The sequence below is a fragment of the Drosophila kikkawai genome, chromosome 2R (genome assembly GCF_030179895.1).
Source record: "Drosophila kikkawai strain 14028-0561.14 chromosome 2R, DkikHiC1v2, whole genome shotgun sequence".
Classification (NCBI taxonomy): Eukaryota; Metazoa; Arthropoda; class Insecta; order Diptera; family Drosophilidae; genus Drosophila; species Drosophila kikkawai.
The window spans coordinates 8,139,473-8,151,765 of record NC_091729.1 but is presented as its reverse complement, the minus strand read 5'-3'; the positions used below and the strand labels follow the sequence as shown (position 1 = coordinate 8,151,765).

The following is a 12,293-nucleotide window of genomic DNA, read 5'->3' as shown; positions in this document are numbered from 1 at the left end:
CCCTCGCAGGGAGTATCTTTTATTTGTATTTTTCTAATTTATACCAATTTCTAAATATTATTTCGCAACAAAAAAAAACATTTTCTTTGCCATAAACCATAAAATATTTTTGCTCTGAGGTTGAAATATACATTTTGGTTAAGCAGCAAGCAAAACAATGAATTTCCCCCTATCCCAAAGCAAAAGGGCCACCCCCAGCCCTGTGTCTGAGATACTTGTCTCAAAGGTGCAGATACAAATAAATCGCCTTCGAGTAGCATGGCCGAAAGGTGCCATAAGGGTCCAGTTAAGACCTGCGACTTTCGCCAACGACCATACCACGCTGAATACATCGGTTCTCGTCCGATCACCGAAATTAAGCAGCGTCGGGCGCGGTTAGTACTTAGATGGGGGACCGCTTGGGAACACCGCGTGTTGTTGGCATCGTCAACAACTTTTTGCCTTTTGCCGCTTCTCCGCACTTGCGCTTTTCCCTCGCAGGGATTATCTTTTATTTGTATTTTTCTAATTTATACCAATTTCTAAATATTATTTCGCAACAAAAACACATTTTCTGTGCCATAAACCAGAAAATATTTTTGCTCTGAGGTTGAAATATACATTTTGGTTAAGCAGCAACCAAAACAATGAATTTCCCCCTATCCCAAAGCAAAAGGGCCACCCCAGCCCTGTGTCTGAGATACTTGTCTCAAAGGTGCAGATACAAATAAATCGCCTTCGAGTAGCATGGCCGAAAGGTGCCATAAGGGTCCAGTTAAGACCTGCGACTTTCGCCAACGACCATACCACGCTGAATACATCGGTTCTCGTCCGATCACCGAAATTAAGCAGCGTCGGGCGCGGTTAGTACTTAGATGGGGGACCGCTTGGGAACACCGCGTGTTGTTGGCATCGTCAACAACTTTTTGCCTTTTGCCGCTTCTCCGCACTTGCGCTTTTCCCTCGCAGGGAGTAACTTTTATTTGTATTTTTCTAATTTATACCAATTTCTAAATATTATTTTGCAAAAAAAACATTTTCTTTGCCATAATCCATAAAATATTTTTGCTCTGAGGGTGAAATATACATTTTGGTTAAGCAGCAACCAAAACAATGAATTTCCCCCTATCCCAAAGCAAAAGGGCCACCCCAGCCCTGTGTCTGAGATACTTGTCTCAAAGGTGCAGATACAAATAAATCGCCTTCGAGTAGCATGGCCGAAAGGTGCCATAAGGGTCCAGTTAAGACCTGCGACTTTCGCCAACGACCATACCACGCTGAATACATCGGTTCTCGTCCGATCACCGAAATTAAGCAGCGTCGGGCGCGGTTAGTACTTAGATGGGGGACCGCTTGGGAACACCGCGTGTTGTTGGCATCGTCAACAACTTTTTGCCTTTTGCCGCTTCTCCGCACTTGCGCTTTTCCCTCGCAGGGAGTAACTTTTATTTGTATTTTTCTAATTTATACCAATTTCTAAATATTATTTCGCAACAAAAAAAAAACATTTTCTTTGCCATAATCCATAAAATATTTTTGCTCTGAGGGTGAAATATACATTTTGGTTAAGCAGCAAGCAAAACAATGAATTTCCCCCTATCCCAAAGCAAAAGGGCCACCCCCAGCCCTGTGTCTGAGATACTTGTCTCAAAGGTGCAGATACAAATAAATCGCCTTCGAGTAGCATGGCCGAAAGGTGCCATAAGGGTCCAGTTAAGACCTGCGACTTTCGCCAACGACCATACCACGCTGAATACATCGGTTCTCGTCCGATCACCGAAATTAAGCAGCGTCGGGCGCGGTTAGTACTTAGATGGGGGACCGCTTGGGAACACCGCGTGTTGTTGGCATCGTCAACAACTTTTTGCCTTTTGCCGCTTCTCCGCACTTGCGCTTTTCCCTCGCAGGGATTATCTTTTATTTGTATTTTTCTAATTTATACCAATTTCTAAATATTATTTCGCAACAAAAACACATTTTCTGTGCCATAAACCAGAAAATATTTTTGCTCTGAGGTTGAAATATACATTTTGGTTAAGCAGCAACCAAAACAATGAATTTCCCCCTATCCCAAAGCAAAAGGGCCACCCCTAGCCCTGTGTCTGAGATACTTGTCTCAAAGGTGCAGATACAAATAAATCGCCTTCGAGTAGCATGGCCGAAAGGTGCCATAAGGGTCCAGTTAAGACCTGCGACTTTCGCCAACGACCATACCACGCTGAATACATCGGTTCTCGTCCGATCACCGAAATTAAGCAGCGTCGGGCGCGGTTAGTACTTAGATGGGGGACCGCTTGGGAACACCGCGTGTTGTTGGCATCGTCAACAACTTTTTGCCTTTTGCCGCTTCTCCGCACTTGCGCTTTTCCCTCGCAGGGATTATCTTTTATTTGTATTTTTCTAATTTATACCAATTTCTAAATATTATTTCGCAACAAAAACACATTTTCTGTGCCATAAACCAGAAAATATTTTTGCTCTGAGGTTGAAATATACATTTTGGTTAAGCAGCAACCAAAACAATGAATTTCCCCCTATCCCAAAGCAAAAGGGCCACCCCTAGCCCTGTGTCTGAGATACTTGTCTCAAAGGTGCAGATACAAATAAATCGCCTTCGAGTAGCATGGCCGAAAGGTGCCATAAGGGTCCAGTTAAGACCTGCGACTTTCGCCAACGACCATACCACGCTGAATACATCGGTTCTCGTCCGATCACCGAAATTAAGCAGCGTCGGGCGCGGTTAGTACTTAGATGGGGGACCGCTTGGGAACACCGCGTGTTGTTGGCATCGTCAACAACTTTTTGCCTTTTGCCGCTTCTCCGCACTTGCGCTTTTCCCTCGCAGGGAGTAACTTTTATTTGTATTTTTCTAATTTATACCAATTTCTAAATATTATTTCGCAACAAAAAAAAAACATTTTCTTTGCCATAATCCATAAAATATTTTTGCTCTGAGGGTGAAATATACATTTTGGTTAAGCAGCAAGCAAAACAATGAATTTCCCCCTATCCCAAAGCAAAAGGGCCACCCCCAGCCCTGTGTCTGAGATACTTGTCTCAAAGGTGCAGATACAAATAAATCGCCTTCGAGTAGCATGGCCGAAAGGTGCCATAAGGGTCCAGTTAAGACCTGCGACTTTCGCCAACGACCATACCACGCTGAATACATCGGTTCTCGTCCGATCACCGAAATTAAGCAGCGTCGGGCGCGGTTAGTACTTAGATGAGGGACCGCTTGGGAACACCGCGTGTTGTTGGCATCGTCAACAACTTTTTGCCTTTTGCCGCTTCTCCGCACTTGCGCTTTTCCCCCGCAGGGAGTATCTTTTATTTGTATTTTTCTAATTTATACCAATTTCTAAATATTATTTCGCAACAAAAAAAAAACATATTCTTTGCCATAAACCATAAAATATTTTTGCTCTGAGGGTGAAATATACATTTTGGTTAAGCAGCAAGCAAAACAATGAATTTCCCCCTATCCCAAAGCAAAAGGGCCACCCCCAGCCCTGTGTCTGAGATACTTGTCTCAAAGGTGCAGATACAAATAAATCGCCTTCGAGTAGCATGGCCGAAAGGTGCCATAAGGGTCCAGTTAAGACCTGCGACTTTCGCCAACGACCATACCACGCTGAATACATCGGTTCTCGTCCGATCACCGAAATTAAGCAGCGTCGGGCGCGGTTAGTACTTAGATGGGGGACCGCTTGGGAACACCGCGTGTTGTTGGCATCGTCAACAACTTTTTGCCTTTTGCCGCTTCTCCGCACTTGCGCTTTTCCCTCGCAGGGAGTATCTTTTATTTGTATTTTTCTAATTTATACCAATTTCTAAATATTATTTCGCAACAAAAAAAAACATTTTCTTTGCCATAAACCATAAAATATTTTTGCTCTGAGGTTGAAATATACATTTTGGTTAAGCAGCAAGCAAAACAATGAATTTCCCCCTATCCCAAAGCAAAAGGGCCACCCCCAGCCCTGTGTCTGAGATACTTATCTCAAAGGTGCAGATACAAATAAATCGCCTTCGAGTAGCATGGCCGAAAGGTGCCATAAGGGTCCAGTTAAGACCTGCGACTTTCGCCAACGACCATACCACGCTGAATACATCGGTTCTCGTCCGATCACCGAAATTAAGCAGCGTCGGGCGCGGTTAGTACTTAGATGGGGGACCGCTTGGGAACACCGCGTGTTGTTGGCATCGTCAACAACTTTTTGCCTTTTGCCGCTTCTCCGCACTTGCGCTTTTCCCTCGCAGGGAGTAACTTTTATTTGTATTTTTCTAATTTATACCAATTTCTAAATATTATTTCGCAACAAAAAAAAAACATTTTCTTTGCCATAATCCATAAAATATTTTTGCTCTGAGGGTGAAATATACATTTTGGTTAAGCAGCAAGCAAAACAATGAATTTCCCCCTATCCCAAAGCAAAAGGGCCACCCCCAGCCCTGTGTCTGAGATACTTGTCTCAAAGGTGCAGATACAAATAAATCGCCTTCGAGTAGCATGGCCGAAAGGTGCCATAAGGGTCCAGTTAAGACCTGCGACTTTCGCCAACGACCATACCACGCTGAATACATCGGTTCTCGTCCGATCACCGAAATTAAGCAGCGTCGGGCGCGGTTAGTACTTAGATGAGGGACCGCTTGGGAACACCGCGTGTTGTTGGCATCGTCAACAACTTTTTGCCTTTTGCCGCTTCTCCGCACTTGCGCTTTTCCCTCGCAGGGAGTATCTTTTATTTGTATTTTTCTAATTTATGCCAATTTCTAAATATTATTTCGCAACAAAAAAAAAACATATTCTTTGCCATAAACCATAAAATATTTTTGCTCTGAGGGTGAAATATACATTTTGGTTAAGGGGGGATATACATGTAAACCAAAATCTTTTGGGCAAATTTTTTTTTTGGTTTAAAAAATAGTTTATTATTTAAAGAATATAGTGTGTAAGTTTCATTATCGAATTCCAACTCTAAGTGCCTCAAATCAAGTATGCACGCAAGGTTCACAAGTGTTAACGTGGGCGCATCAAAAACTTTAAACGTCTTTTTCTCAGCTTCTAATTTTTGCACTTCTACCTATGCTATGGACACGATTCACAAAAAACTATGTAACATATCGGAGTGAATAAAAAATTATTATGATCAGCATGAAATTATCTTCTATTTGAACCTACATGGTTGTTATAAAACTGAGTATTACTATTTTTTAAGAGGGTGGGAAGTGAAAACTTATCACCTGAAAATGGCATTTTTTCCTTCAAATCAAAAATTTTTTTTTTGTCTTGATTTCTTTTTGGTTTTTTAGGTTCAAATAGAAGCTAAAGGTGGAATGAATACAAAAAAATTTAGTTTACGGATTTCGGACAGGAATTACGAGCTCTATCGTGTCCATAGCACGGCAACTCAAAGCTCGAGGCGCTACGGCATATGTTCCATAAGTCCGCCATTTTGTAAAATATTGTTTATAACTAATTTTTTTTTATCATCTCTGATTCTACTTTTAACTATATCCAAAGTTTCACGACGATTGCTTGACTATTTCTTATAAAAAAAAATTCACGAAAAATAGCCAAATTTTGACCGCTTACATGTATATCCCCCCTTAAGCAGCAAGCAAAACAATGAATTTCCCCCTATCCCAAAGCAAAAGGGCCACCCCCAGCCCTGTGTCTGAGATACTTGTCTCAAAGGTGCAGATACAAATAAATCGCCTTCGAGTAGCATGGCCGAAAGGTGCCATAAGGGTCCAGTTAAGACCTGCGACTTTCGCCAACGACCATACCACGCTGAATACATCGGTTCTCGTCCGATCACCGAAATTAAGCAGCGTCGGGCGCGGTTAGTACTTAGATGGGGGACCGCTTGGGAACACCGCGTGTTGTTGGCATCGTCAACAACTTTTTGCCTTTTGCCGCTTCTCCGCACTTGCGCTTTTCCCTCGCAGGGAGTATCTTTTATTTGTATTTTTCTAATTTATACCAATTTCTAAATATTATTTCGCAACAAAAAAAAACATTTTCTTTGCCATAAACCATAAAATATTTTTGCTCTGAGGTTGAAATATACATTTTGGTTAAGCAGCAAGCAAAACAATGAATTTCCCCCTATCCCAAAGCAAAAGGGCCACCCCCAGCCCTGTGTCTGAGATACTTGTCTCAAAGGTGCAGATACAAATAAATTGCCTTCGAGTAGCATGGCCGAAAGGTGCCATAAGGGTCCAGTTAAGACCTGCGACTTTCGCCAACGACCATACCACGCTGAATACATCGGTTCTCGTCCGATCACCGAAATTAAGCAGCGTCGGGCGCGGTTAGTACTTAGATGGGGGACCGCTTGGGAACACCGCGTGTTGTTGGCATCGTCAACAACTTTTTGCCTTTTGCCGCTTCTCCGCACTTGCGCTTTTCCCTCGCAGGGATTATCTTTTATTTGTATTTTTCTAATTTATACCAATTTCTAAATATTATTTCGCAACAAAAACACATTTTCTGTGCCATAAACCAGAAAATATTTTTGCTCTGAGGTTGAAATATACATTTTGGTTAAGCAGCAACCAAAACAATGAATTTCCCCCTATCCCAAAGCAAAAGGGCCACCCCAGCCCTGTGTCTGAGATACTTGTCTCAAAGGTGCAGATACAAATAAATCGCCTTCGAGTAGCATGGCCGAAAGGTGCCATAAGGGTCCAGTTAAGACCTGCGACTTTCGCCAACGACCATACCACGCTGAATACATCGGTTCTCGTCCGATCACCGAAATTAAGCAGCGTCGGGCGCGGTTAGTACTTAGATGGGGGACCGCTTGGGAACACCGCGTGTTGTTGGCATCGTCAACAACTTTTTGCCTTTTGCCGCTTCTCCGCACTTGCGCTTTTCCCTCGCAGGGATTATCTTTTATTTGTATTTTTCTAATTTATACCAATTTCTAAATATTATTTCGCAACAAAAACACATTTTCTGTGCCATAAACCAGAAAATATTTTTGCTCTGAGGTTGAAATATACATTTTGGTTAAGCAGCAACCAAAACAATGAATTTCCCCCTATCCCAAAGCAAAAGGGCCACCCCCAGCCCTGTGTCTGAGATACTTGTCTCAAAGGTGCAGATACAAATAAATCGCCTTCGAGTAGCATGGCCGAAAGGTGCCATAAGGGTCCAGTTAAGACCTGCGACTTTCGCCAACGACCATACCACGCTGAATACATCGGTTCTCGTCCGATCACCGAAATTAAGCAGCGTCGGGCGCGGTTAGTACTTAGATGGGGGACCGCTTGGGAACACCGCGTGTTGTTGGCATCGTCAACAACTTTTTGCCTTTTGCCGCTTCTCCGCACTTGCGCTTTTCCCTCGCAGGGAGTAACTTTTATTTGTATTTTTCTAATTTATACCAATTTCTAAATATTATTTCGCAACATAAACACATTTTCTGTGCCATAAACCAGAAAATATTTTTGCTCTGAGGTTGAAATATACATTTTGGTTAAGCAGCAACCAAAACAATGAATTTCCCCCTATCCCAAAGCAAAAGGGCCACCCCAGCCCTGTGTCTGAGATACTTGTCTCAAAGGTGCAGATACAAATAAATCGCCTTCGAGTAGCATGGCCGAAAGGTGCCATAAGGGTCCAGTTAAGACCTGCGACTTTCGCCAACGACCATACCACGCTGAATACATCGGTTCTCGTCCGATCACCGAAATTAAGCAGCGTCGGGCGCGGTTAGTACTTAGATGGAGGACCGCTTGGGAACACCGCGTATTGTTGGCATCGTCAACAACTTTTTGCCTTTTGCCGCTTCTCCGCACTTGCGCTTTTCCCTCGCAGGGATTATCTTTTATTTGTATTTTTCTAATTTATACCAATTTCTAAATATTATTTCGCAACAAAAACACATTTTCTGTGCCATAAACCAGAAAATATTTTTGCTCTGAGGTTGAAATATACATTTTGGTTAAGCAGCAACCAAAACAATGAATTTCCCCCTATCCCAAAGCAAAAGGGCCACCCCCAGCCCTGTGTCTGAGATACTTGTCTCAAAGGTGCAGATACAAATAAATCGCCTTCGAGTAGCATGGCCGAAAGGTGCCATAAGGGTCCAGTTAGGACCTGCGACTTTCGCCAACGACCATACCACGCTGAATACATCGGTTCTCGTCCGATCACCGAAATTAAGCAGCGTCGGGCGCGGTTAGTACTTAGATGGGGGACCGCTTGGGAACACCGCGTGTTGTTGGCATCGTCAACAACTTTTTGCCTTTTGCCGCTTCTCCGCACTTGCGCTTTTCCCTCGCAGGGATTATCTTTTATTTGTATTTTTCTAATTTATACCAATTTCTAAATATTATTTCGCAACAAAAACACATTTTCTGTGCCATAAACCAGAAAATATTTTTGCTCTGAGGTTGAAATATACATTTTGGTTAAGCAGCAACCAAAACAATGAATTTCCCCCTATCCCAAAGCAAAAGGGCCACCCCCAGCCCTGTGTCTGAGATACTTGTCTCAAAGGTGCAGATACAAATAAATCGCCTTCGAGTAGCATGGCCGAAAGGTGCCATAAGGGTCCAGTTAAGACCTGCGACTTTCGCCAACGACCATACCACGCTGAATACATCGGTTCTCGTCCGATCACCGAAATTAAGCAGCGTCGGGCGCGGTTAGTACTTAGATGGGGGACCGCTTGGGAACACCGCGTGTTGTTGGCATCGTCAACAACTTTTTGCCTTTTGCCGCTTCTCCGCACTTGCGCTTTTCCCTCGCAGGGATTATCTTTTATTTGTATTTTTCTAATTTATACCAATTTCTAAATATTATTTCGCAACAAAAACACATTTTCTGTGCCATAAACCAGAAAATATTTTTGCTCTGAGGTTGAAATATACATTTTGGTTAAGCAGCAACCAAAACAATGAATTTCCCCCTATCCCAAAGCAAAAGGGCCACCCCTAGCCCTGTGTCTGAGATACTTGTCTCAAAGGTGCAGATACAAATAAATCGCCTTCGAGTAGCATGGCCGAAAGGTGCCATAAGGGTCCAGTTAAGACCTGCGACTTTCGCCAACGACCATACCACGCTGAATACATCGGTTCTCGTCCGATCACCGAAATTAAGCAGCGTCGGGCGCGGTTAGTACTTAGATGGGGGACCGCTTGGGAACACCGCGTGTTGTTGGCATCGTCAACAACTTTTTGCCTTTTGCCGCTTCTCCGCACTTGCGCTTTTCCCTCGCAGGGAGTAACTTTTATTTGTATTTTTCTAATTTATACCAATTTCTAAATATTATTTCGCAACAAAAAAAAAACATTTTCTTTGCCATAATCCATAAAATATTTTTGCTCTGAGGGTGAAATATACATTTTGGTTAAGCAGCAAGCAAAACAATGAATTTCCCCCTATCCCAAAGCAAAAGGGCCACCCCCAGCCCTGTGTCTGAGATACTTGTCTCAAAGGTGCAGATACAAATAAATCGCCTTCGAGTAGCATGGCCGAAAGGTGCCATAAGGGTCCAGTTAAGACCTGCGACTTTCGCCAACGACCATACCACGCTGAATACATCGGTTCTCGTCCGATCACCGAAATTAAGCAGCGTCGGGCGCGGTTAGTACTTAGATGGGGGACCGCTTGGGAACACCGCGTGTTGTTGGCATCGTCAACAACTTTTTGCCTTTTGCCGCTTCTCCGCACTTGCGCTTTTCCCTCGCAGGGAGTAACTTTTATTTGTATTTTTCTAATTTATACCAATTTCTAAATATTATTTCGCAACAAAAAAAAAACATTTTCTTTGCCATAATCCATAAAATATTTTTGCTCTGAGGGTGAAATATACATTTTGGTTAAGCAGCAAGCAAAACAATGAATTTCCCCCTATCCCAAAGCAAAAGGGCCACCCCCAGCCCTGTGTCTGAGATACTTGTCTCAAAGGTGCAGATACAAATAAATCGCCTTCGAGTAGCATGGCCGAAAGGTGCCATAAGGGTCCAGTTAAGACCTGCGACTTTCGCCAACGACCATACCACGCTGAATACATCGGTTCTCGTCCGATCACCGAAATTAAGCAGCGTCGGGCGCGGTTAGTACTTAGATGGGGGACCGCTTGGGAACACCGCGTGTTGTTGGCATCGTCAACAACTTTTTGCCTTTTGCCGCTTCTCCGCACTTGCGCTTTTCCCCCGCAGGGAGTATCTTTTATTTGTATTTTTCTAATTTATACCAATTTCTAAATATTATTTCGCAACAAAAAAAAAACATATTCTTTGCCATAAACCATAAAATATTTTTGCTCTGAGGGTGAAATATACATTTTGGTTAAGCAGCAAGCAAAACAATGAATTTCCCCCTATCCCAAAGCAAAAGGGCCACCCCCAGCCCTGTGTCTGAGATACTTGTCTCAAAGGTGCAGATACAAATAAATCGCCTTCGAGTAGCATGGCCGAAAGGTGCCATAAGGGTCCAGTTAAGACCTGCGACTTTCGCCAACGACCATACCACGCTGAATACATCGGTTCTCGTCCGATCACCGAAATTAAGCAGCGTCGGGCGCGGTTAGTACTTAGATGGGGGACCGCTTGGGAACACCGCGTGTTGTTGGCATCGTCAACAACTTTTTGCCTTTTGCCGCTTCTCCGCACTTGCGCTTTTCCCTCGCAGGGAGTATCTTTTATTTGTATTTTTCTAATTTATACCAATTTCTAAATATTATTTTGCAAAAAAAACATTTTCTTTGCCATAATCCATAAAATATTTTTGCTCTGAGGGTGAAATATACATTTTGGTTAAGCAGCAAGCAAAACAATGAATTTCCCCCTATCCCAAAGCAAAAGGGCCACCCCCAGCCCTGTGTCTGAGATACTTGTCTCAAAGGTGCAGATACAAATAAATCGCCTTCGAGTAGCATGGCCGAAAGGTGCCATAAGGGTCCAGTTAAGACCTGCGACTTTCGCCAACGACCATACCACGCTGAATACATCGGTTCTCGTCCGATCACCGAAATTAAGCAGCGTCGGGCGCGGTTAGTACTTAGATGAGGGACCGCTTGGGAACACCGCGTGTTGTTGGCATCGTCAACAACTTTTTGCCTTTTGCCGCTTCTCCGCACTTGCGCTTTTCCCTCGCAGGGAGTATCTTTTATTTGTATTTTTCTAATTTATACCAATTTCTAAATATTATTTCGCAACAAAAAAAAACATTTTCTTTGCCATAAACCATAAAATATTTTTGCTCTGAGGTTGAAATATACATTTTGGTTAAGCAGCAAGCAAAACAATGAATTTCCCCCTATCCCAAAGCAAAAGGGCCACCCCCAGCCCTGTGTCTGAGATACTTGTCTCAAAGGTGCAGATACAAATAAATCGCCTTCGAGTAGCATGGCCGAAAGGTGCCATAAGGGTCCAGTTAAGACCTGCGACTTTCGCCAACGACCATACCACGCTGAATACATCGGTTCTCGTCCGATCACCGAAATTAAGCAGCGTCGGGCGCGGTTAGTACTTAGATGGGGGACCGCTTGGGAACACCGCGTGTTGTTGGCATCGTCAACAACTTTTTGCCTTTTGCCGCTTCTCCGCACTTGCGCTTTTCCCTCGCAGGGAGTATCTTTTATTTGTATTTTTCTAATTTATACCAATTTCTAAATATTATTTTGCAAAAAAAACATTTTCTTTGCCATAATCCATAAAATATTTTTGCTCTGAGGGTGAAATATACATTTTGGTTAAGCAGCAAGCAAAACAATGAATTTCCCCCTATCCCAAAGCAAAAGGGCCACCCCCAGCCCTGTGTCTGAGATACTTGTCTCAAAGGTGCAGATACAAATAAATCGCCTTCGAGTAGCATGGCCGAAAGGTGCCATAAGGGTCCAGTTAAGACCTGCGACTTTCGCCAACGACCATACCACGCTGAATACATCGGTTCTCGTCCGATCACCGAAATTAAGCAGCGTCGGGCGCGGTTAGTACTTAGATGGGGGACCGCTTGGGAACACCGCGTGTTGTTGGCATCGTCAACAACTTTTTGCCTTTTGCCGCTTCTCCGCACTTGCGCTTTTCCCCCGCAGGGAGTATCTTTTATTTGTATTTTTCTAATTTATACCAATTTCTAAATATTATTTCGCAACAAAAAAAAAACATATTCTTTGCCATAAACCATAAAATATTTTTGCTCTGAGGGTGAAATATACATTTTGGTTAAGCAGCAAGCAAAACAATGAATTTCCCCCTATCCCAAAGCAAAAGGGCCACCCCCAGCCCTGTGTCTGAGATACTTGTCTCAAAGGTGCAGATACAAATAAATCGCCTTCGAGTAGCATGGCCGA

At 43.3% G+C, this 12,293-nt stretch overlaps 1 protein-coding gene and 24 non-coding genes across 26 annotated transcripts in view; all 25 read left to right on the top strand.

The window, feature by feature from the left end:
• LOC108086193 (uncharacterized) overlaps nt 1-12,293 on the top strand; it is a 101,971-nt gene that overhangs the window by 28,504 nt on the left and 61,174 nt on the right. The gene's annotated exons all lie outside the window — the stretch shown is intronic.
• Nucleotides 305-423, top strand: LOC138928212 (5S ribosomal RNA). Its single transcript, XR_011444708.1, has one exon. It is a non-coding gene; the product is annotated as a 5S ribosomal RNA (ribosomal RNA).
• On the top strand, nt 773-891 carry LOC138928211 (5S ribosomal RNA). The gene has a single exon (XR_011444707.1). It is a non-coding gene; the product is annotated as a 5S ribosomal RNA (ribosomal RNA).
• Nucleotides 1,239-1,357, top strand: LOC138928210 (5S ribosomal RNA). Its single transcript, XR_011444706.1, has one exon. It is a non-coding gene; the product is annotated as a 5S ribosomal RNA (ribosomal RNA).
• On the top strand, nt 1,711-1,829 carry LOC138928209 (5S ribosomal RNA). Its single transcript, XR_011444705.1, has one exon. It is a non-coding gene; the product is annotated as a 5S ribosomal RNA (ribosomal RNA).
• Nucleotides 2,180-2,298, top strand: LOC138928208 (5S ribosomal RNA). Its single transcript, XR_011444704.1, has one exon. It is a non-coding gene; the product is annotated as a 5S ribosomal RNA (ribosomal RNA).
• LOC138928207 (5S ribosomal RNA) lies at nt 2,649-2,767 on the top strand. The gene has a single exon (XR_011444703.1). It is a non-coding gene; the product is annotated as a 5S ribosomal RNA (ribosomal RNA).
• LOC138928243 (5S ribosomal RNA) lies at nt 3,121-3,239 on the top strand. The gene has a single exon (XR_011444741.1). It is a non-coding gene; the product is annotated as a 5S ribosomal RNA (ribosomal RNA).
• On the top strand, nt 3,593-3,711 carry LOC138928206 (5S ribosomal RNA). The gene has a single exon (XR_011444702.1). It is a non-coding gene; the product is annotated as a 5S ribosomal RNA (ribosomal RNA).
• On the top strand, nt 4,064-4,182 carry LOC138928205 (5S ribosomal RNA). The gene has a single exon (XR_011444701.1). It is a non-coding gene; the product is annotated as a 5S ribosomal RNA (ribosomal RNA).
• Nucleotides 4,536-4,654, top strand: LOC138928242 (5S ribosomal RNA). The gene has a single exon (XR_011444740.1). It is a non-coding gene; the product is annotated as a 5S ribosomal RNA (ribosomal RNA).
• LOC138928204 (5S ribosomal RNA) lies at nt 5,756-5,874 on the top strand. The gene has a single exon (XR_011444699.1). It is a non-coding gene; the product is annotated as a 5S ribosomal RNA (ribosomal RNA).
• LOC138928203 (5S ribosomal RNA) lies at nt 6,227-6,345 on the top strand. Its single transcript, XR_011444698.1, has one exon. It is a non-coding gene; the product is annotated as a 5S ribosomal RNA (ribosomal RNA).
• Nucleotides 6,695-6,813, top strand: LOC138928202 (5S ribosomal RNA). The gene has a single exon (XR_011444697.1). It is a non-coding gene; the product is annotated as a 5S ribosomal RNA (ribosomal RNA).
• LOC138928201 (5S ribosomal RNA) lies at nt 7,164-7,282 on the top strand. The gene has a single exon (XR_011444695.1). It is a non-coding gene; the product is annotated as a 5S ribosomal RNA (ribosomal RNA).
• On the top strand, nt 7,632-7,750 carry LOC138928247 (5S ribosomal RNA). Its single transcript, XR_011444745.1, has one exon. It is a non-coding gene; the product is annotated as a 5S ribosomal RNA (ribosomal RNA).
• LOC138928200 (5S ribosomal RNA) lies at nt 8,101-8,219 on the top strand. The gene has a single exon (XR_011444694.1). It is a non-coding gene; the product is annotated as a 5S ribosomal RNA (ribosomal RNA).
• LOC138928199 (5S ribosomal RNA) lies at nt 8,570-8,688 on the top strand. Its single transcript, XR_011444693.1, has one exon. It is a non-coding gene; the product is annotated as a 5S ribosomal RNA (ribosomal RNA).
• Nucleotides 9,039-9,157, top strand: LOC138928198 (5S ribosomal RNA). Its single transcript, XR_011444692.1, has one exon. It is a non-coding gene; the product is annotated as a 5S ribosomal RNA (ribosomal RNA).
• Nucleotides 9,511-9,629, top strand: LOC138928196 (5S ribosomal RNA). Its single transcript, XR_011444691.1, has one exon. It is a non-coding gene; the product is annotated as a 5S ribosomal RNA (ribosomal RNA).
• Nucleotides 9,983-10,101, top strand: LOC138928195 (5S ribosomal RNA). Its single transcript, XR_011444690.1, has one exon. It is a non-coding gene; the product is annotated as a 5S ribosomal RNA (ribosomal RNA).
• On the top strand, nt 10,455-10,573 carry LOC138928194 (5S ribosomal RNA). Its single transcript, XR_011444689.1, has one exon. It is a non-coding gene; the product is annotated as a 5S ribosomal RNA (ribosomal RNA).
• On the top strand, nt 10,922-11,040 carry LOC138928241 (5S ribosomal RNA). The gene has a single exon (XR_011444739.1). It is a non-coding gene; the product is annotated as a 5S ribosomal RNA (ribosomal RNA).
• LOC138928193 (5S ribosomal RNA) lies at nt 11,393-11,511 on the top strand. Its single transcript, XR_011444688.1, has one exon. It is a non-coding gene; the product is annotated as a 5S ribosomal RNA (ribosomal RNA).
• Nucleotides 11,860-11,978, top strand: LOC138928192 (5S ribosomal RNA). The gene has a single exon (XR_011444687.1). It is a non-coding gene; the product is annotated as a 5S ribosomal RNA (ribosomal RNA).